We start from the raw sequence: 23365 nt of genomic DNA, 5'->3' as shown, positions 1-23365 counted from the left end.
CCTGAGTTCTAAAGCCTATCAGACCTCATGGTTGTCACTCTCTCTTTCAAGTGCACTCCTGACAACATTACACTCCAGAAGAGTGAAGTTCCTTCCTTCCGTGCTATCTTATCAGATATTATAACTCTATCTAAAATGAAAATAAAGCTGAACATGCCATTCCCATATCCTTGAATTTGTCATGTTACTATCCTATCTAGAACACCCTCTTCTCCTCCCATACATACACTCAAGTCCAGAGGATTCCTTAAGAGTCTTGGTGTTGTGTTTTCTTACCAACCTGATGCTACAGACACAAGGCAGAACCACGCCTTGTAATTTCTTAATTTTCTGTAGTGGTTAAGAGCACAGGCTCTGGAGTTAATCTTGAATCTATTGCTTATTCACTGTGAGACAACATGAGAGCTACTTGATTTCTCTGAATCCTACTTCCTTCATCAGCAAAAATGGGGACAGTGAGGACTTACATAACAAGGCTATGAGGATTAAATGCAATAATGCTTGTAAAATAATTACCACAATAAAAGCTCAATAAGTGAGGCAGCTTATTATGGAAAGAACACACAGATTTTAGAGACACGAAGAGCTGGTTTGGAATTGTGCCTCTGTTGTTTATTAGCTGTGTGAACGTGAAACAGTTAAATAACACCTCTGTGCCTCATTTTCTTTATCTACACTATTTGGAAAAGGTTTCACTAGTTTATAGAAGTAACTAGCACCATGAAGGCATTAATAAATCTTGGCTGTCTTTCCTTTATCCTCTTGGAAATTAATGCAAGGAAAAGTTTGGGACTATACAACAGAATGATACTCATGCTTACTTATTATACAATGCAATGGGTATATAAGTGTGATCCCATCTAATATCAAATGAACCCCTTTTAATTTTCTCTGATCGCAAAGAGTACCAAGGAATTAATTGGGAGTTTCCCATTGAAAGAGAAGAGAACTGTAAGCAGATTTAACAAGTATCATAGAACAATTGCTAGGTAAAGATTCCAGATTATCCTTTTAAGGAAGACCTGTATGGCTGATTCTGGGAGCATTTGAGGCTGGTATAAAAACAATATCACATATAAATATATCCGTGTAGGCTCTACAACGGCTCATTAAAAAATCTCCACAGTACTTCATAGGATCCCAACATTTATAACAGTCTGTCACTCTGGGGGTAAAAAATAGCACCTTTACTATTTATTCTGCATATCAAAAATGGAATAGAGATTGTAGAACTAAATGAGATATGACTTTTGGTCTCTGGTACTCAAGTTAGGTCTGAAGTCTTCCAATAAAATGCTTCCAGACAAAAGCAGTAAAGAAAGGTTATTTTAAAATGACTCAGGGAAATTTTGGAAAGAGATCAAAAGATGTAAAATTTCAGTTATATACTTTACCTAAATAATCACATATGAACTGAGAATTCATATAGATTAAGGCACATGGTTGCCTTATGTGTCTCAATGACTGTACTCAGTGTGCATATAATACTCAGGAAAACTCTAAAATCGTGCCCCTTGATGAGCAGACAGGGCTTTCCATTTAAATGATTCATCTAAAGAGTCTCCCACACAGGAAATTGCATGAGACTTAATTCATTTACCTAAAAAGGATAAAGGATTGACTCAAGCCAAGGAGAATTCAAACATCAATTATCCAGGTTTTATGACAAAGATTTCTAATAACGTAATGTTTAGATCATAAGTCCATTAACTCTTGCTAAGATTTTCAAAAAAAGAGGAAGAAACAGAATGAGAGAAACAAAGAGGAGAGAATGATGGAAAGAAGGAAGAAATAGAGGGAAGAAAAAAGAGAGAAGGAAGAAAGAAGTATGGAGAGATAGAAAGAGAGAAGAAGAAAGAACATAAACAACCAAGAAGATACCATATTTCTAGTTCGGGATAAATGTGAAGTCATTAGCACTAAAGTGGTCAAGAAAATGTTATGCTTCCAAGATTGGCTTGAGAGGCGACCATTTCACAAAAAGCATTACTGACTTTGTACATTAACAACATCTTCACTAGCCAAAACTTAATCAAAACTTTTATACCACAAATTGTCTCATAGAGCAAGGCTACCCAGACAAGAGGCATGATGGTTCAGAGCATGATGGGTGATAAAGAATATAATGGTGAGCATGATATTTTGGGTAAGATTTCTGCTTCTAAGGTGATTTAGGGAGACATTCTAGAAGTACTATAAACAAGTACATTTATTCCTTGTCCATTCCAATCTCCAGAGGCATGCATCCGAGTTTTTGCAAGGCTGGAATTCATCTTCTAGCAAAGCAGAGTTACACTAAAAACCTTTAGCAAGGCAGTCAACCTCAAGTCTTTTGGGAGCTAGAAACTTAAACGTGTGAATTAGGCCAACCATTGTACAATGGGCATGGTGAGGCCTGTGTTGAAGTGGAGAAGATTTGCCACCATAATTTCTATGTTGGCCAAATATCTATTATCAGGGCTAGATTTTCTCTGAGGGGATGCTAGTTTGAAATTTCTGCAAGATAAAATGAATCCAACTTTTGTCAATGGGAAGAATGGGTGTCTCACAACGTAAGTGCCTTCTTGGCTATTTCTAACAATGAAGTGTTTGCTACTACTAGAAACATCAGGTAGACATTATTCTACCTTTTTGCCTTCACTCCACCTTTATGAGTTTAAACTTGTTTTCTTTCAACACAGAAATCACTGGACAACTGTAATATTTAAGGGGCTTATAGAAAAGAGAGAAATTTTAAAATCTGCTTACTCCCTGTCTGGAGGGTACTTCAGTAGAAACACACAACTGCACACAGAAATATTTGCAAGTTTTCATGCACCTATATCTAGTTAATATAAATAATCACACAGGGAGAAAAAATATTACTTTTTGAAAGCTCACCAAAACCTTTGTATCAAATGTCTCCAAAATGGAAGGTAATTTCCCTCTAAAGAGTGAGCGAAGCCTTCATGACTCCTCCGAGCTTCCAGATCTTAAAGCAATCAGCCAGGTCATATTTATTCTACAGTATAGACAAAAGTCTACCTTCTGTCATGGGGACGAAAATGAATTGTTTTCCCATAATGGTGTTTTCTTTTCAATCAATTTCCCTTCAAGCTTGATTTAAGAAGGTACCATGTCAGAACCTTAGCCTGGTGGATGAAATCTGGGACAGTTCCCCACCAAAGGTGAAAATTATGAGAGAGGCAAGCCTGCAGAGTTCAATCTAGATGCTGCAATGCCCCCTCCTCCTTTTCACTGACTTTCTTTTTCTCTCTTGTCAGCTAGAAGTGTTTGCAGCACTGCAAAAGCTCACAGGAGCCAACATAAAAGACTGAGCTAAACCAAAGAATTGAAACAGAGACAGGAAAATCCTCCAAGCATTTATTCCTGTAACTATATGCAGATTTAAATTCAATCTAATTCATCAAATATCTGTTGAGTTCTACTCTGTTGGGAATCAGAGTGCTGGGTTTACAAAGGATGAATGAGATAGGCTTGACTGTTTTTGCCCTCAAGGAGCTTACAGTTAAGTAAGATAAAAACAAAACCCTATGAAAATACAGTGCAGAGGGCTGCCGTAACCGCTTTTATATGAAGATACAAGATATATTATTGTAAAAACGATGGCAAATAAATAGATGATATTTTCATATAAATCTAATCTTTATTGAGAACAGGAGCTTAATATATTTCCCTTAGTTCTGGGTACAGCTATCAACCCATCTATCCAAGTTAATCTTCTGTCTCCTCCGTTGCACTTATTATGTATATTTCATCCAGTGCCAAGTTCTACTGAGCAAATCCACAATATTTTTCTGGAATTTGCTCTCTTTTCCCCACCTCCACAGCCACTTCTTCAGTCTCATGCCTCATCATTTCTCTCCTGAAATTGTGAAAAGTTTGGTTGCAGTCTCAACCCTAGCCGTTTGTCCATCCCATGACTGTCAGGGTTATCTAAGTCACATATCTGTTCATGGCATATCTGAAACCACCTATTGCAGCTCAAATACTACCAAATTATCTCCAGCTTCTTAACCTGGCATGCATGCCACTTCACAGGGCATAGTCCTCCCTGAAACCATCTATTGCAGCTCAAATACTACCAAATTATCTCAAACTTCTTAACCTGGCATGCATGCCACTTTACAGGTTGCCAACAGCCACTCTTGCCACTCATCCAATTCATCCATATTGGATCATATCCATATTGGATGATCCATATTGGATCATTCACTGTTTTTTAAATTTTCATATCTTTGCTCAAATGTCCCCCTCAGTCTGATAGGGGTCCCTCTACCTCCTGCTTCTGTCTGCCCTTTACTTTTTTTTTTTTTTTTTTTTTTTTGATGGAGTCTCACTATGTCACCCAGGCTGGGGTGCAGTGGTGTCATCTTGGTTCACTGCAACCTCTGCCTCCCGGGTTCAAGCAATTCTCCTGCCTCAGCCTCCTGAGTAACTGGGATTAGAGGTGCCCACCACCATGCCTGGCTAATTTTTTGTGTTTTTAGTAGAGATGAGCTTTCATCATGTTGGCCAGGCTGGTCTCATATTCTGACCTTGTGATCCGTCCACCTCAGCTTCCCAAAGTGTTGGCATTATAGGCGTGAGCCACCGCGCCCAGCCTGTCTGCCCTTTTCAATGGACAAATGTCTATTCATCGTTTTGTACTCAATTCAAATGGCACCCTTACTTGGGGACTTTCCCTGAACCCCAAAAAGAATCTCGTTGCTTTTTCAGTGTGCTCACACAGTACTTTATATGTACTTTATCATGCGGTCTTATGGATATTTTGATGGCTGAGATTCTCAATAGAAGCTGATGGTGGCTGAAAATTAAGTCAAGAGTGATTGATTTGTTTATGACATTTTCATAAAATTGTACTTTATGGAATATACTGAATATATACAGAAGTTTGAGGCCACCAATAGAGGCTATTTGGAACCACAGTTTGGCTGTCACTTCAGGTAAAATGTATTTATAATTTTTAAATAAATACATGGCCTTTGCATTATTACCAGGCACAGGTTTAAAACCAGGGAGAAGAGAAAAGACAGAAGTGGTATCTCCTTTATTTTCTCAGGATGGTTTCAGAAAACAAGAATAACTAACTACTTTTAAATTTTGATACTGAGGAGCAATCATAGGCCTAAAAAGATTGGCATTCTTAGTTCAAGTACCTATAATATTGTTCACTAATCCTGAGCCGAAGAGAAGTCAGGTAACCTCTTCACCTCCATTAGTCTCAGTTTTCTTTTAATAAAATGCAGATTCAATGATTTGCCCTCAATATATCGAGGAAACGTGGTAAGGATCAAAGTGTGGTAACTATAGTAGCTTACATTTATCAGCTGCTTACAAGGAGCCAGACACAGGGCTAAGCACATTCCATAAATAATCTACTTTATTAGTGACATTAAGGATGATAGGCAACATATTATATGGACAAGGGGACAATCCTTGATACAAAAGAAGGATAAGAAAGCTAAGGTGCTTGTGATAAGTAGGTATAATCTACTTCCAAATCAATAGAGACAGCTTGACTCTTCTTGACTATTCCACTAGCTGTAGAAGTCCACCTCTGGTACAAGCTGTGTTGTCATATCATTTATTACTGAGCCCAACACACTGAGGCATAAATGGCCAATGAAAGGCATCAACTAAAGTTGAAAAAGACACCTGTTCCATTTGATACACCTTATATCAGTTTGCTAATTTTTATTTTACCACACAATGTTTCTCTTAGTTGAATGTGTTTATTTTTAAAATATGTGCCTAATATATAAAGACACACTATACAAAATATGTATACATTTGTATGTGTGTTTTTATGTGTTTGTATTTTATTCAGGACATACAAGAATGCACCTATTGAAAGGCTAAGCATTAAGGGCACATTAAGGCATTCTAAAAGTGGTAGTAATAAGGACAAGGTTTTGTTTATTGAAACTAGCTGTCCAAGGTAGAGGAAAAAGGAAGGAAATGGCCCTAAAAGAGGAAAAGGGCCAAAATAAACATTTCTTGTTTTCCTGTAGGTTTTCCATACATGTGCCTCCTTCTTATACCGTAGTTTTTATTTAGGTGACTTGCACTTACATTGATTTTTTGGTAACAAACCACTATTAAACATCATTTAACTTCACACACACACACACACACACACACACACACACACACAGTGAGGGGGAGTGATAATAACAATTGCAACATGGCACTCTTATGGCTAAAAAGAATCATTATCCTCTTATACTCAGGAGGTATAACATTAAGAAAAGCCCTAGTGATTCTAACTTCATTGGAAGGTATTTTGCTGGGTACAGAGGTAAACAGCTTACATCTCTCCTTGCTCACAAAAGGCAAGGAAAAGGCCATGTTTTCGAAATCTCTCAGATCCCATACAACAGTCTCTCAAACATAGGTGTATGTAAGGATAGTATATTAAAATTTGAATTAGCTCAAATCAAAGTTCTCCAGTTTATGTAAGCACCATGTGACCAAACCAAGACTCTATCAGTAATTTTTCCAATTTTGTTAGAGAATGTGCGAGAATTATTTTCCCAAAGTGTTTTCATGGCATGTTTGCTATTTCCAATCCAAGCAGTGTGAAGAGACAGAAATTAATAGGTAATGAAACAAGTGGGTTTGGGTCGAATGACAATTTTACTGTCTTAAAAAATGACAACAAATACAGCGTTCAAAACGAACAAAATCATTTTTTCATATCGTTTCCTGTGTTTCTGTTGCCAATTATATATATGTATATATCTTATATATGTATATATCATATATATGTATATATACCATGTATATGATACATATATGCATATGCCATTTGTATAAGCCATATTTCCAAGAAAGCCTTTGAGCATGTGATCCTGACAGCATTTAATTTCAAAGGTGGACTTAAATTCAGATTATGACTTGAAATCATAGTAATACTGATATTTTATTTTGATTTTGAAGGTGAGTCAGATTTATGTCTAAAATGTCTCAGGACATTTGGTATGCATTACTGGAAATTCTCAGGAATTTAATCACCAATTAAGAACTTTCAAAAATAATGTGAAAGTTTCAACATTATCAGATAGAGAATAAAGACAGATATGCTCAATAAAGGGCTTTAGTGACACACTCATAGCAAGTCAGAGATGTTTTCTAGATATTCATTTAATATCTGTGAAGTTACAGGACAGGTGTAATATTGCAGCCTTATGCCTTTGTTATTAAGTATGATAGGATAATATTTTATTTATCAGTTTAATATTTATAAGTGAAACCCATAAATCTCATATGGATGGTTTTATTTACTAGGACTGACTTCCTTTTCTTACAACCCAATACATTGAGTGACAAGATGCATGCATATACGCAGGCCTAGATACGCAGGTCTCTGTTGACTTGCTAACCAAGAGAACTCCTGAAGTCTTCTGTGACAAGATAGTACTGCATTATAAAAAGGCCAAATGACACCATGTCTTTAATTTTTAACAGGCATTAGATGATCCCATGCATGGAGACCAGTCGTCACACATTCACCACTCAAAGTAGATCCATGAGCAAATATTACTGGACACTTAAAATGCTCCAATATTCTTATTTCAAATCTGTCATTACTCAGTCAAAGGCACAATTCAGGTAGAACTGACAAAGCCATTGGCCTTGAAGGTGAAAAAGTATGAAATTGCAGGGATGAAAAGAACTTTGAAAAGACAAGTACATCACCTGCAAATTTTTCATTAAGTTACCCCTCACATAGAGGTTGCCCTCTCTTGTGGAAATCCATCCCCATCTCCATAATGCCTTAGTCTAGTTTCTTCTGCTTTGGGAGCAACTCAATGACTCTGCTCATTCACACTGACTTTTGTATCCTGTTTCCTGAAGAAAAAAATGGACAATGTTTTAAGCTTGAATTCTTGAATTGCTGCTTTGCAACACAAATTTTGGCTCATTTTTCAGATCATCTTCATATATCAAGAACTATTTTTATCCTGACGTTTCAGGCAAGTTCTCATTTCAGTCATTACCTTCTGCCTAAGATCCCTAGTGATTTTAACAAGATTTGCAGTCATTCACTTTCTGTCCAATAATTTTGTCTGATAATTTATGACTTTGGTCAGGCCTTGGTACTATAAATCCTAATTAGGCAATGGCCTTAATTATTAGCCTACAAAGCTTCACCCTTCTGCTATCCCCTATCTTCAAGAGTCACTGCACTCCACGGTGACTTATTTTCAATGATTCCAGCACTTTTCAGAACATACATGTCTGATACTTGTAAAACTATGCAATAATACCTCTAATCCTAGCACTTTGGGAAGCCAAGGTGGTGGGATCACTTGAGCCCAACAGTTAGAAAGCAGTCTGAGTAATACAATGAGACCTTGTCTATACTAAACATAAAAGACATTAGCCAGGCATGGTGGCACATGCCTGTGGTCCAGTTACTCAGGAGGATGAGGCGTAAGGATCATGAGCCTGCAAGGTCGAGGCTGCAGTGAGCTATTATCACGCTACTATACTTAAGCCTGGGTGACAGAGCAAAACCCTGTCTCTAATAAAATAAGATGAAAATAATACAATATATCCAAGTTTGATTCCTGTTCCCATGTCCTATTCAAAGAACACTGTAATGCCATTTAATAAATCATTTATTGTTTTTTTTTCAAAGTATTTGCTCAGCAAAGCATTTTCTTTCTGAGAAATGCTATCTCACTGCTTTCTACAAAAGGATTCAGGAGGTATTTTCCTAGCATAACACATGCAACAGGTATAGACGGGCCTTCTCCAATGACAATGAAACGTCAAAGCCAACTTCCTAATGGAAAAGCTTTTATGGTCCCTTTCTGACCTAATCTTTGGAGGGACTTTAATTATCCCTTGTCCTGTCCTATACCCTAATATCAGAGAAAAAACATATGCCAGGAAGTAGAAAAATGCAAAACAAAAAATGTAATTTTAAGTATGAATTTAATAGCTCTGCCATTTTTTAAGCTATGATATCCTGGTAAAAGGTCTAAGCCTTACTTTCTTTATCTAGGAAATAGGTAATGAATAAACGTTCAAAAAGGCATTTGTAGAAGGACAAGAGAAAATAAAGGCATTACCATAAAACTGTTATGTACCATAGGAATCTGAATTATTTTATTAGACCCAATTTATATAACCCCAAACTTATTTTATTACTCACACTTTACAAGTGGCTGGATTTTAATATTGTTTGAAGTGCTCTGCATGATTGCCCACAATTCTAGACATTGTGTTATGTCTCAGGCAGCTCCTTAGGCGGTGTGTATGTGTATGTGTGCGTGTTGGGGCGGTGTGTATGTTGGGGCGGTGTGCGTGTTGGGGCAGTGCGCATCACTTTTCATAATTGATTCACACCAAAATGCTAGCTTTCAAGAGGCAGCAAAATGTAGGCAGTAGCTGTTTCAACAGTACACAGTTACTCTGATGACAAGCAAATTTTCTACAGGAACAGAACACTCTCCTGTCACCTTCCTCCAGCTGAAGGCCAAAATACTTTAGAAATAACAGATGGCACGAAACTGGGACCTAATTGAAGATCTACCTATTGAGACAGCAGCAAATGCCTGCAAACTCCAGTGTAAGGCTCTCCTCTCCGAGCAGGCAGCATGCAGAATCCAGGACGCATACAAACAAAAGAATCTTATTTCTTTCTTGGTTGGGGGAGTGTTTTCTACCCACTCTTGGAGTTTCATGGTCCCCAAATGGCCCCAAGGGGCAAAAGGTGATTGAGGTACAATGATAAGAATATAGCCCTGCCAAAACTTTCCAGAATGAAAATTCTGTGGTCATTCCCTGGATGGCTCCTGTAGTTTTCTGAGCTCTTTTCCATAACCCAATTCCTGGCATTTCAGAAAAGTATGGATGACTAAGCTTTGGAAGCAAGGCGCTACAGTTTTCCATTGTTGTGCTTTGTGTTTTACAGTGTTGGTTTTTGCCGTTATATCCTTAAGAATTCCTTTTCTATTCTTGCTAAGTAAAGTATTGGCAGTCCCTGGGGAACATACCATTGACTCTAAAGTTTTTTATTTATGAAGCTCATTTTCTCCTTTCACCAGGCACACCAGCATGCCGCACAGACCTTGGCCCCATTGTGAGAGGAGCAGGCCGGGACTCAGCAATTGTCAGCTGTGAATGTAATGAATTTATTTGTGATTCACTGGGTCCTGTTCTCCAAATCCTATTATCTTTTAATCCATTCAGCTTCTCCTAATGGATTTCCTCTTCTAACTTGCAAATTACTTTGGGAAGCAGAGAAGTAGAGGAGAAGAACAAGCCGTATCACTTATTCACTTTGAGTGTATATAAAGTTGGTCATTAACGGAAAAGGAAACAGGAGAAACTATGGATTATTTCTAGTTTAGTAGCAACAAAGTCTGCAGAGGAGACTTTGGGCGTAGGCTGACAGACCTTGATCTATGTCCTAGTCCTGTTTGGTTGAAAAATTTCTGGGAAACGCAAGTGTGCTCTGTTCCAAAGAACATGAACGAATGTGTCTAGGGACTGTGGGATAAATCACACCTTTAGGGAGTATCATAGAGGCCACTGACATAACCATAGGCACCATTCTTCAGTGATTTTATATGGGATATTACTAATTCCTAGGATTTATGCCTCTGGAAACCCAAGCCATTGGCTTGGAAACAAAGACTCTTCTCTTGCTTTGTGACTATAAATTTAATTCTGGACAGCAGTTGGTGAGTGTACCCTTGGAGGAAAAGAAAGACAAAGTCAATCAGATACTACGTGATTTTAAAAGGAGAAAAGAAGGAAAATGTTGGATCATTACGAGGAAGCAGGATAATACAGTAGAAATAGCACTGGTTTTAAACACAGCTGTAGTTTCATGTCAAGGCTCAGTCAACAATGAGCTGTGTGATCTTGGAAAACTGACATGCCTTCTCTGAACTTTTCTCTTTCCTCAAAAAGTACGCATCTCATAGGAATGAAAGGAAATAATTTATGTAGAGTGCCTGCCCAATAATTAGCTATCATTTGAATAATCTCTGCAAATGATAACTAATTATTATTCAGATCTTTGCTCCTTGAATTTAACAGCCACTTATTTGGTTTAATAATTCAAATTAGAGTCAACAATTGTCCTCTTGATGTTAAAAAGCTATCTTTCATAAGGGGGAGAGAGATACTGTGGATTGTCAAGAAACCCCTCTTAGTGGTCTATGTTACTCCTATACATCAACCCGGGCATTCACATCAAAGTCATCTTGAAAGTTACCTTGGGGTATTGCTTAACAAGCCTGTAGAGGACAGGGATAGTCAGACCACTGTTCATTTCTATTGTGCCATCTTCCTTCGTATCTACGTCTTTATTTTTCGAAACTCTAGGAGAGGTAACTAGGATTTATTCAAGTAATTATTGTGAAATATATATATTTATACATATTATTTCTCAAATATATATATATGAGAAAGAGAGAGAGAGAAACTATGAAAGGGACAGATTCTACGACCTTGTCAGAGTCAAAATCTTGGAGGTAAGACCATAAGTCATCTTTCTTATTCCCAGGTTCTGCATGTGTTTATGAGGTTACACACACCATCATGCCACATACAGATAAATAGATCCTTTCAATAACCATGATCAGAGCAAATTTGCTGTAAACTAAAATATTTTAGTCAAGATGTGTCTCATTCCATATCATGTACCTCCCATATTCCTTTCTATTCTCAGTTATTTATACATATACAAGAGAGAGTAAAAATTATCAGTGGTGTCTTAGCCTGAGTGGCAAAAAATATTCACTAGGCATTCTAAAGGAAATAGTTTTATATTAGTTCTAACCTTGGTCAGCCGTGAAAGGCAGAGATTCAGTAAACTAGTGAAATAAATGAAATTTCAAATTTTTCATGTACATACAAAATATTTGATATTGTATCAACAGCCAAAGAGAAGCTACAATAGAGAATCAGTCTGGAAAAGACAGAAAGCAAGATTTTGTTCTCCGTTCTGCTCATGGACAACTTGAAGCAAGACAACAAACCTCTTGAAATTCAGCTTAATTATCTCCAAAATAGAGATAATGGGATTACTCCTTTATATTTTCCTCAAAAGGATAATTTGAAAATGAAGAAAAAAAATTGACAAAGTGCCTGGAATTTTCTGGACATAAGCAATACAGAGTTCAAGCCACTACTGATTTTCTAAAGTCTCAAAGCAGCTGCTGCTTCTCTATAGCAATGAGAAGCATAGCATTATGTAACATTGCAACTTCCCCAATGGTCTAGTTCTAAAAAGAGTGCCAGTGAAAGTCCTCGGCTAGCCTCATTCCAAAACATTGACATGCCTTTGTTCTTTCTTTTAACTGAAATTAAATTGCTGCCTGAAGAACTAAGGATATATTTAGAAGACAGTCTCTTACCATTTTTTTGTCTTTGTTCAAGTTTCCTAATTGAGAATCATATTCCATAAAATTACACAGCAGTGTAAAGAATTGGGAACATAGAAAGTCAGACTATAGGGAAAAATAAAGTCTTAATCCTTCTTAGCTTTCCCATATTACCTGTTGACAACAAGTACTTTTTCTGCCTGCTGAGAATAGGTGCCTGTCCTCCCATTCCACTCAGATATTCCCTTTCAAATGGACCACAGGTACCACTTACACTCAACTTATTAATTTTGGGGGATGGGGTCAATATTTCAGCTTCTTCACCACTAAGGGGTGAGAGGAAAATGTTATGAATCGGAAGGCACAGAAGCATTCTTTGAAGATGGAGATATGGAATAAGGACACCACTGGTTGTCACACACATTTACTCCTTCAGTAAATAATGTTTGTTTAGTTTCTTTTCAGTTTCTTTTCTTTTTCTTCTTTTTTTTCTTTCTTTTGAGATGGAGTCTCACTGTGTTGCCCAGGCTGCAGTGCAGTGGCATGATCTCTGCTCAACACAAACTCTGCCTCCTGGGTTCACACCATTCTCCTGCCTCAGCCTCCCAAGTAGCTGGGACTACAGGTACCCGCCACCACACCTGGCTATTTTCTTTTATTATTTTAGGTTTATTTTATTTTAGTAGAGACAGGATTTCACCGTGTTTGCCAGGATTGTCGCGATCTCCTGACCTCGTGACCCACCTGCCTCAGCCTCTCAAAGTGTTAGGATTACAGGTGTGAGCCACCGTGCCTGGCTGTATTTGTTTAGTTTCTAATATAAACCAGTCTTTGAACAAGGCTTTAAGCATACATACATACTCAAACACATACACAATCTACACACATATATGTACCTATACATAGCCCTTGTCTTCAAGGAGATAATAGGTAGTAATGACAGTTAAACAGAAAAACACAAAAGCTCACTTACTTGTGAACTTACATAGATAAGAATAAAGTCTGACCAATGTTGTCTGCCACCAAGTGAGAGCCTTGAATCTGGTCCCCAATTATGGCTGGGCTCAAGTCAGTCTGGTCTGGCCTTAAAAACCTAACATAAACATCTAGAGGGGCCATGAAGGTAATGAAAGGAGCTAAGCCAGAGCTGAAGGAAGAAAGGGAAACACACAATTCACACCATGGCCTAAGAGGACAGACTTAGCTCGAGCTACAAACTGGTATTAGCCAATGCATCTAATTAAAAACTGAAAAAGACAATCAATAATCAGTATCTTCATGGGAAATCTTTAACAAAAAATGTTAGTATAGTAGACATTGTAATGTGCTGCCCAGCTCACCCTGCAACTAAGGACTTACTGCCTGACCTGAGCTGCAAGGAGTGCTGTCCATAGACAGCCTTCAGCTGCCAGCCCCTTCAGGGTTGGCCTCAGACACAGAGCCCCACCTTGCCTAAGATCATGCTCTTCCCAGAGTGACCCACATTCAATGACTTATTGATCATGGGGTAGAAAGACGTAGCCATCTTGGCCCAACTCAGGACAAACTGAAAGGTCATGTTAGAGTCAGAGGTGCTTATGAGGTTAGCTGAGCCATTGTTGGGCCTGCATCGCAGCTCAACTTCTCTCTGCTCAATCCTGCTTCCTTCCCCAGGGAAATCCTTAAAAATTATCTGGCACACTAGACTTCATCTCAGAGTCTGTTCCTAGGGAACTCAGCCTGTGACTATTAGCACCTGGTGGGTTCTTGTTTTGTTTTGCTTTTATTATTAATACGATGAAGACCAAATAAAGTTAATGTAAATTTGCATTATGTGGCCTAAGCCAATAAACTATCTAGGCTAACACAGTCCAAGAGGAATATAATGCAAAGCAAATAGATAATTTTAAACTTTCTAGTAGCCACCCCCCAAAAGGAGAAATAGCTATAATTAACTTAAATAATATATTTTATTAACTTTAATAATATATTAATAATAACCCAATATATTCAAAATATTATTTCAAAATGTGATCAAAACTAAAAATTGTAAATGTTTTATTTTACATCCTATTTCCCATATGAAGTCTTCAACATTTGATGTGTATTTTACACTTACAGCACATCTCAATTCAGACACTAAGTTTTTATTAGAAATATTTTATCTGTATGTAAATCTCACAAAACTTACACTTAAAAAAGTAATTCATATATCCGAGTAGTTCCACACATACTTATGTTTTCCAGTGACTGAATTGAATATCAATTTTTAAAGTTAATTAAAATTAGACTGACTTAAAAATCCAGTTAAGTTTTCAATCACACTAACCACAGAGGCCTCTGTGTTCAATTTTTAAGGTACTTTATGAACATTTTGAATGCTGTGATGTCCAATCAGTGCAAAAGCAATGAGTAAGATAACTGAAAAAATAGTTCTGTTAATAACGAAAACAAAGTACAAAACATGCTTTTAATGAAAGGAGTTGCACAAGCATATGAAATAATTTATTTGGCAATAAGAAAAATTCTGAATAAGTATATATCATGCAATGTATAAAAGTGCAGTGTCCTTGCAGTTGACAGTCATCAACAAGAGATGAAAAAGATGAGCAAAAAAAGAGGAATGAAAAAATATGTTTACTTGGTCAACCAGAAGATCGACGTTGGCACAAGATGCTACTGGGCTAAGGTTAATTCAGGAGAAGGTTAAGAGTAAAGTACATAGAGGCCAAGCATAGTGAAAGGGGTGCTGATGATAATCTTGTTACAAGATGTGGTTGAGTCTGCATTCGAGGGCTATTTAAGGCTGCATTGTAACAATCTAGTGGTGAAGTGGTGAGAGCAGGAACTGGACTTGTCTAAGCAGGTGCTTACCTAGGCACAAAAATCATGAAGGGAGGAGAATGCTTCCTGCAAAAGTTTTTCAATGAAAACAAGATGGCCTATTTCCCATGAGTCCATCCAATGAACAACTATCTATTGAGTACCTGTTGCATCCCTACAGGTTTCAAAGTGCTGGAGAGGTACTGCTGAACAAGGTAGGTGAAACTATTGTCCGTAATTTCTTTCATTCTAGTGAGGAAAGCTCACAGGTAAATATGGAAGATAATTTTATACACTCATAAGTTCTAAGAAAATGGCAAAAGGACATTGTGATAGAACATGACAGGGATCAGTCATAGTGGTCAGAAATGGCCTAAGAAAGAGATGTTGAGTCGAGATCTAGAAGATGAAAAGGGACAGCCAGATGAAGATCTGGGGAAGGAGTGTGCCAAGTAGTAGTGTATTTGTAATAGTTTAAGAACTTAAATAATTTAAATACTGATCATCAAAGGTAAAGTTATCTTTGTACATATGTATAAACACATTACAAAAACATGTACAAAATGTACAAAACAAATATACAAAAACATTAGCCTGAACTGCAGTGTTTTCACAGCTTGCTTTTTAGGAACTGCAAATAATGCAGATATTCCTATGAGAATGTACTCTGTGTGAGAAAAAAAACAGTTATTTTATCTGTCTCAGCAAAAAATTTAGAGAATCATTGCTGAAATTTGAAGTTTTAACATGCTTATAAACTTCTAAACTTATACATTGATTAATTCCCTGCAGTCTTAGCCTACCTCCAGAGTCATGTTCCAGGTATTATTTGTATTTCTCCTTGGAAATTTTCCTCCAGACAGAAAACATGTTAAGGTGATCATACAGCCCCTAAGAGTCCCTGTTTGCCTGGGGAAGTACGGCTGTGTGTCTATTATACATGCATGTTTATTTAACAGCATTCTCTTGTGTTCTCTAAGGTGTCCTGGTTTGGAGATAAATAATATGGTCACTCAAAATGACCACCGATTGCACTGGGAGAGTAGAGGTTAATTCTCCCAATAGATCTCACTGGCATGCAAGCACACACAGAAGATTCTGTACCATTGCGTGTTCTCAACCAATTTCTGTCTGCCAGAGATTAAACAATAAAGACAGTAAGCAAATGACGTGGTTTACATTAAGGACCATGACCTGCTCTTAGCAGGGCAACATATTGTCTCTGAGTACTCCTATCCTCTCTTGTCTCCTTCACTGACCTTGCCAGCCAGAGAGCTTTTTGGTTTGATAATGCCTGAGAGCAGGCAATGAAGACTCCTGGTTTTTCTGATCCTACATTTACCTCATTTCATTTAGCTTGATTTTACCTTTTGTTCCTCATCTAAAGCAGCAAGGATGACTCTTGGGGCATTATATTGAGAGCTAACGCAATCAATACCGGTTTCAAGTAACACAGAAAAGCCCCCAGACCTACATTAGAGCTGTAGGCAAGTGCTACATTTTTCAGAAGCCAAGATTTGTTGCTCATTCAGTGATGTGATATGGGATGGAGTGGGGAGGGATACAACCATCCCATTACATCGATCAGAGACTTAAGATACAACTTAGAAATGGTTAAAAACAAAGCGAGGAATAAGCAGAGGGCGCTAAAGGTGAGAAAAACAATCTTCCAATGAGGCAAAACATTTTGGCTGGCTGGAATGCATCTTTCCCCACCCACAAGTTTGCTTACCTGGCCTGCTCTGCTTATTCATGTATACAGTACTCCCACTTTAAGCGTAATCTCCATTGAAATGCTTTCCTTGACTTATATCCCAGCCTCCAAGATAGAGCTAAATCCTCCCTTCTGTCCATTTTCACATCCCCAGGTGTGTGCTTAGAAATTACAGCAAACATTTTCAATTATATATTTTATACACCTCTCTCTCCTCTAGATTTTAAGCTTCTTGAGAGGGGACAGTTTCTTATCCATCTCAAAAGTCTCAGTCCAGCCAGCTTGCATGCAGTAGTCACTCAATAACTGTCCTCTGAATTTAACTGAAACCTACACATACTGATGCATTTTAGGTCCTATTTTTCAGGGAAGGAATGAATAACTGGATGAATTATAGTGCTATTATATGGCTGCTTTATTATATAGCTATTTCCTAGCAGACATACCAGCTCTAAACTCTACATGAGAGACTCAATTTAGGGGAAACAATGGAAAATTGGAAAACTCATCTTGACAGTAAACATTGAGTTGAATAATGGACAGAGTAGGGGGCTCTTCTTTCCCAGGCTTGTGTGTATGCATGCGCGCATACACACTCAGCCATAGAAAATCATTTCATTGTAGCTCCATCTGGATGGAGAGGAGTGAACCAGAGGCTTGGGCTTTTTCCATGAGGAGTTTACCCTCTAATTAGCATCCTACAAAACAGTGAATTGTTGCACAGTCATTGTTCCTGCTGAGGTGATGGCATAAGATGCTGAAGATGAATTGAAAAATACTTTTTACTTTCTCAATTCTGAAGTTAATCACTAAAGATTATATTTTCATTACTTCCATGAAATTGTGTCAGAGTCACTTTTGGCCTCCAAAGAAAAGCAGGAGTAAAATAGAGGTTTTCAAATTATAAAGCTGCCTTTTAAATCAAGTATGTATTTTTAAAAAAATAAATTCCAAAAAAGTCTTAGAATTTTACAGGTGAGAAACTTGAAGAGGTGAAGTGATTTGACCCTGATTGCAGAAAGCCTGGTGTGTGATCTGGCACGTAATAGGCACTTGGTAAAGATTTGTAAGAAAATAAATGAATGGGTACAAATGTGTGAATAAATGAATGGGCAAACACAGCTAATAATTGGCAGGGCTGTGAGTTAAACCTAATTACTACATATTCCAAGTTATGGCTTCTTTCTACTGTACCCACTTACACTAACACTGGGTCTGAATATCTTAACAAAGGTATTTATTTTTATTTAATATCTGAATAATATTAGAACGTCTTTTCAGAAAACAATTCCTAACTCTTCTACTTATGAATCCCATGTAGTATCTGGAAATGGAGAATGCTAATGGCATTAGCATTACATGGGACCATTAAAGCATCATCATTCCACTGAGAGGAAATTCTCTATCTGTACATTGTTAATAGCGCTGCCATTCTTTCCAAGTCAGCCAAAGTCAGAACATGCCTCTGGCCGGTTTCTTTCAGCCAAGCTTCCCTCAGGCTGCAGTGATGTGTAGAGATATCCTCAAAATGTCAGAGGACTCCCATCAATCCCTGTTTGCTACTCATTAATCTGTTTCCTTAACCAGTGCCCCAAGCCCCTGGAAAATCTTCACCTTAACAACCACAGAGGAATTTTCTTTCTGCTTCTGTGAATGAACACCTGCACATATTTGTCAGCTATTCGTGGTCAAAACTTCTTCACCAGTACACAGAATGCACTGCAGGACAAAAAGAGCCACAGTGGAATAAGTTGGCAAACAAAGGTAAAAGTGAATAATCATCCTCTGAGAAGATATTCAGCCAAGGCATTAGAAGGCACAAAGTTTGTGGCATGGTGTGCTGAAGCCATAAAGTTAAAACAAAAAATCCACATACACACACAGGTAGTCTGCATTTTGCATGGTTCTCATATGCATGAATGTTGGTTACTATGGTTTGGTTAATAACTCTAGCCTTCTAACAATAGAGCTTACATTTCTGTTTCTATATTATACTAACTGTGGGTATTTGCAAGAAGTATATGTTTTGCTCTTAGTTCTTTAGTCCACGTTAGCTACATGAATTACAGATGCACTTCATGATCATTGACCAATCTCATGAGTTCTTTTAAAGTTTGTCAGTTAATGGTCACTGAACATATTGCTCAGTTCACACACCGCATATAGGGTATTACTTCTTTGTCTCCAAGTGATAAACCCATGTGCCATTTTATAAAACTAGATAATCAAAAGAGAATTGTCTAATAAAAAATAAAAAATGAAAATGTTTAGAGTGAAATTTAAGTTGGATATAAATGGAGCTATAGGAGAAATCGCATGACAGTAAAAAGGTTGAGACTGTTGAAAAGAGAGGCTGCAAGGTATTCATGCAGCTAGAAATTTCTTTCCAAAATTCAAATTTCATTCCTCACTTATAGGTAAGCCCTCATGCAGCTATCATTTATACCAGCAAAGAGCATATTGCTTTCTTGATTCGTATCACATCAATGAGATCATGATCTCGCAATTTTATGACACACATATCAACGTGGCTGAAGGATTCTAGGGAGCAGGTGCTCTCAGTCGCCTTGAAAAGCCATTTGGAATATAGTCCTGTTCTTCACTTCTGGATCCAATGCTCTTACAGTGATGACTCTAACGCAGTGAAAAGCATTATTTGCTATAGCAATTGTGAGAAAGCTTTTCCTCTTTGTTTTGAAAGATCTATGAGCCCATATTCCCCTGGAATTGTATCTCCTCTTTGCTGCATTCCATCTGTAATACTCACAGTAGAGAGGTCATGTATAGAACTCAAGTGACAAGTCTTCTGCTGTTAATTTCCCCCCTGGAGAGAATACAATGAAGTAGAAATATGATACAATAAGATTATGTAGAATCCTCCTCATTCTAAAGGGAAAATATGGACACAAAAAGCAAAATATCTCCTAGTTGTAAAGAGTAAAGCAATTTTTGAGATTTTATTAATATGTTGTGTATGCAAGATTCACTGTGTATGTTGAACAACACATAGTGCTATTTCCTGCTGGAAGTGTTTCTTTAGTTATTTAAAAAATTTAACCTCTTTGCATTCTCATTACAAAAATAAAATATGTACAAAGAAGAAAAGGTGAATAATACAAAAAACTTAAAAAGGATAGTGAGGAGGATAAATCAATTTTAGAGCAGATATTTTCAGGTTTTTCTTTAGGGGCGTATATGTGTACATGGTGAATATATTCTCACACTCTCCCTGCTTTTCTATGGTTTGATTTTTCTATCAGCTTCTATTATGAATATTCACTGATATTCATAGTTTACTGACCATCTAGATAAGAATCATAAGCTGGTTTACATAGCTGACAACGAGCTTACAAGAAATTACCTAAAGTTACGCCCTTCTCATGGAAACATTCAGTGTGAACTCATGACCTCTTAAAGGAATGTATTTTTCAGCTTTGTTATTACTTAAAGTGCAGGTGCACCATGGCCATAGTCAACACTCATTTGCACAAGGTTCTCTGGAATTCTGTTGATTTCCTGCTTAGGGGAAGAAAATAATTGCAAAGAATCTAGAATTTTTTTATTGCAAAATACAAGTATATGGCCGCAAATATCAAATAATGTGCTGAAAGAACAAGGAGCCCATTTAAAGGAGATCTGGCTGGCCATTTGATAATAATTTGCACACTAAATAAGACTGCTAACAACAAAATCACGCTTCATTTTTACTAAGACAAGTTTGTGAAAGATTCATAGTGATGCTCAAAAAACTTAATATACAGAATATTATATAAAACAGCTGTAATATAAAATAAATATGAATATAATAGAGTATATTAAATTGTTATTGATTTGAATGATTAGGGGAATGCTAAAATATATGAACATGAATGTTTTAGTTTAGCTGTTACTTAGGTACTTGTTTACAAAGTAATAAAGTATAGGCATGACCATGTTACTATTGGATAAGTAGAAAACAGTGAATAAAAATAACAGGAAATACATCAAACAGTATTAGAAAAAATGAAAAAAAGAAAGAGGCTTACCAAGACTAGATAGGCTTGGTCTGATCTGGGCTTCACACCTAATAACCTAGTTAAATGGGGCTCAACGATGCATTCTAAGATGACACATTAGTTTGACATGCTAAAAAGAGAAAGAAAGATTCGGATTCATCCTCATCTTTTGGGAGATGAAACTGCCAGATGATTCCTGACTTTTAATAAGCTGTCTATAAGAATATATCTTTTTAATAGTGTTAAATAAAGGGGAATATTTAATAATGAACAAGGATCATATCATGTCACCAAGTATGACTTTTAAAAATATATTACTTGTGGAGAGACAGCAAATTATAGGAAAACATTTAGACTTTTTGGGAAAGGCAATTATGTTTTGACACAATAAATAAATTTAATGATTAAAAAAAAGAAAAACCTCAGCCTGATCAGCAGCTTAGATTTGATTCATATTAGAGAAGCAACAACTATTTAATAGATTCATTGGTATTGATATAATATAATCCTCAGAAAATACAAAAACACAGAGATGTAATGATAAAATGAACCAAACTCATAATTTAGTATAGATTTAAGTTTAACTGTAAAAGTTAAAGTGTAAAAGGTATGTATTTTATAAGGTATTGGAAATGTTATGAAAAATCACCCATACTAAATTTGGAGTTGAAGTTTAGATTTTGAAGAGGAATTTATCATCTTTTACAAAGTTTTAAATAACAAAATTTGGGTTTTAAAAGTTTTGGTCTTTAGATACATGATTTAAATAAATTGAGCTTTAGACACCTTACACATGGTAATGGCTGTAAGGTGCACAAAGGCCCCTCAGATACAGAAGAATCCAATAACAAAGTGTCTCAATTCTGTCGTGTCTCCCTTAGCACTGCATTTTTTTTTAAGTTGACCTTAATTCTTACAGGACTAAAATAAAACAAACAAAATGTCTTTGAGGATACTGCAGCCCAGAGATAGGACTCTGGGTACATAGGTGTGGTAATTTGGGTTGTTGAAAAAGGTTAATGATATTATATACACACTTTCCCACTATTCATCAAGGAAAATAAAACTTCTTACACTCATATCTAACCAAATGTGTCCATTATAACAGCCAGATTATGCTGTAGTAACAAACAAGTCCAAAATGGTTTAAAACAATAAAGGTATATTTTTGTCTACTGTGGGTGGGCTTGAGGCTTGCCTGCATGTTGCCACAGTTCCTCACTTCAGGGTTGAGGTTGATGCAATGGCCACTGTCTGAAACTTCTGGTAGCCATGGCACCATGACAAAGGCAAAAAAAAAAAAAAGAGTGCTCTGAGGACTCTCCACATCAACACGTAAATGCTTGGCCTGTGAGAAACACATGCCGTTCCCCTTCACAGCTCATTGATTGCAAATGATCATGTGGCTCCATTCAATACAGGAAGTTTCAGAAGGCACAGGCCTACTATGTGCCCAGAACACGGAAATCCAGAAATATTTGATGACCCTTGTTTTTCGCTGAAGCTTTCCTGAACAAACTAAGGCTACAAACTATCTATGTTTGCTAAAAGAAAATGACACCACAATCATAGATAAGGGCATGCTTTTGTTGATAAAAAGAGTCATTCCTCTTTCTTTCTTTCTTTTTTTTCCCCCCTCATGTATGTGGATGATGTGTGTTCCCCACTGGGAAGGGATTCACCATTCCTCTACTGAAATGCCACAATCCCAGCAGGAGTCAGATCTAACTTCTTTCACTAAAATCGCACCCCGTATCTTTGAAATGGTTCTGCCTCTTTGCACAAGCAAATTCAAACAGAAAGCTTTCCTTATTCACTGCTATTACTACTTCCATAGCCCTACTCCCCTATACCTAATCCCTTGCCCCCTAAGCATACACTCAGGCTTGAGTATCATTTCCTCTCCAAGCACAGCCCAGACCTTGGTGGGATCATGTCTGTCAACCCCAACAATGACTGTTTCTTATTTTTCTTTTCTTAAGGGCTCATCTTGAAAGGTGGTGTCTCCTTCAATCTGTCTGAGGTTGACAGGTTAATAACTGGATTCTGACAAATGCTAGAAGAGAGAGAAGTGCTGCCCAAGACTGAAAATGCTTTTTTCCCTTTCTTTTTCTTGTTTGCTACTAGCCCTTCCTCACTCCCACTCACCATGACTTCTACCTATCACACCTGTCTGTGCAGCTTTAAAAGTATTCTTACAGATTTATTGCTACTGACATTTTTGGGGGGCATACCTCGGAAGAGATAGTCCATGATTTTAGGAAGTATAATAGAATTTCTTATAATAGAATTTCTTTAGGGACAGCTAGTGATCATTTCTATTAAGTATCTAGGATCTAGAACATGTCCATATATCCATGGTTCTTTTTACCAGCTTGATAATGAAATATAAACATGCTCTGATAACAAACATGACTCCTATTTTTGCAATTACTTTAAAAGAAAAGACACTCTGTACCCTTCTGTGATACCTTATTTCCATCTGAGTCCTTCCCTCCATGTAA

This window comes from Rhinopithecus bieti, unplaced genomic scaffold, assembly GCF_001698545.2.
Source record: "Rhinopithecus bieti isolate Rb0 unplaced genomic scaffold, ASM169854v2 scaffold_11380, whole genome shotgun sequence".
Lineage (NCBI taxonomy): Eukaryota > Metazoa > Chordata > Mammalia > Primates > Cercopithecidae > Rhinopithecus > Rhinopithecus bieti.
The sequence above is the reverse complement of the archived record's forward strand: the minus strand, read 5'-3'. Positions refer to the sequence as shown.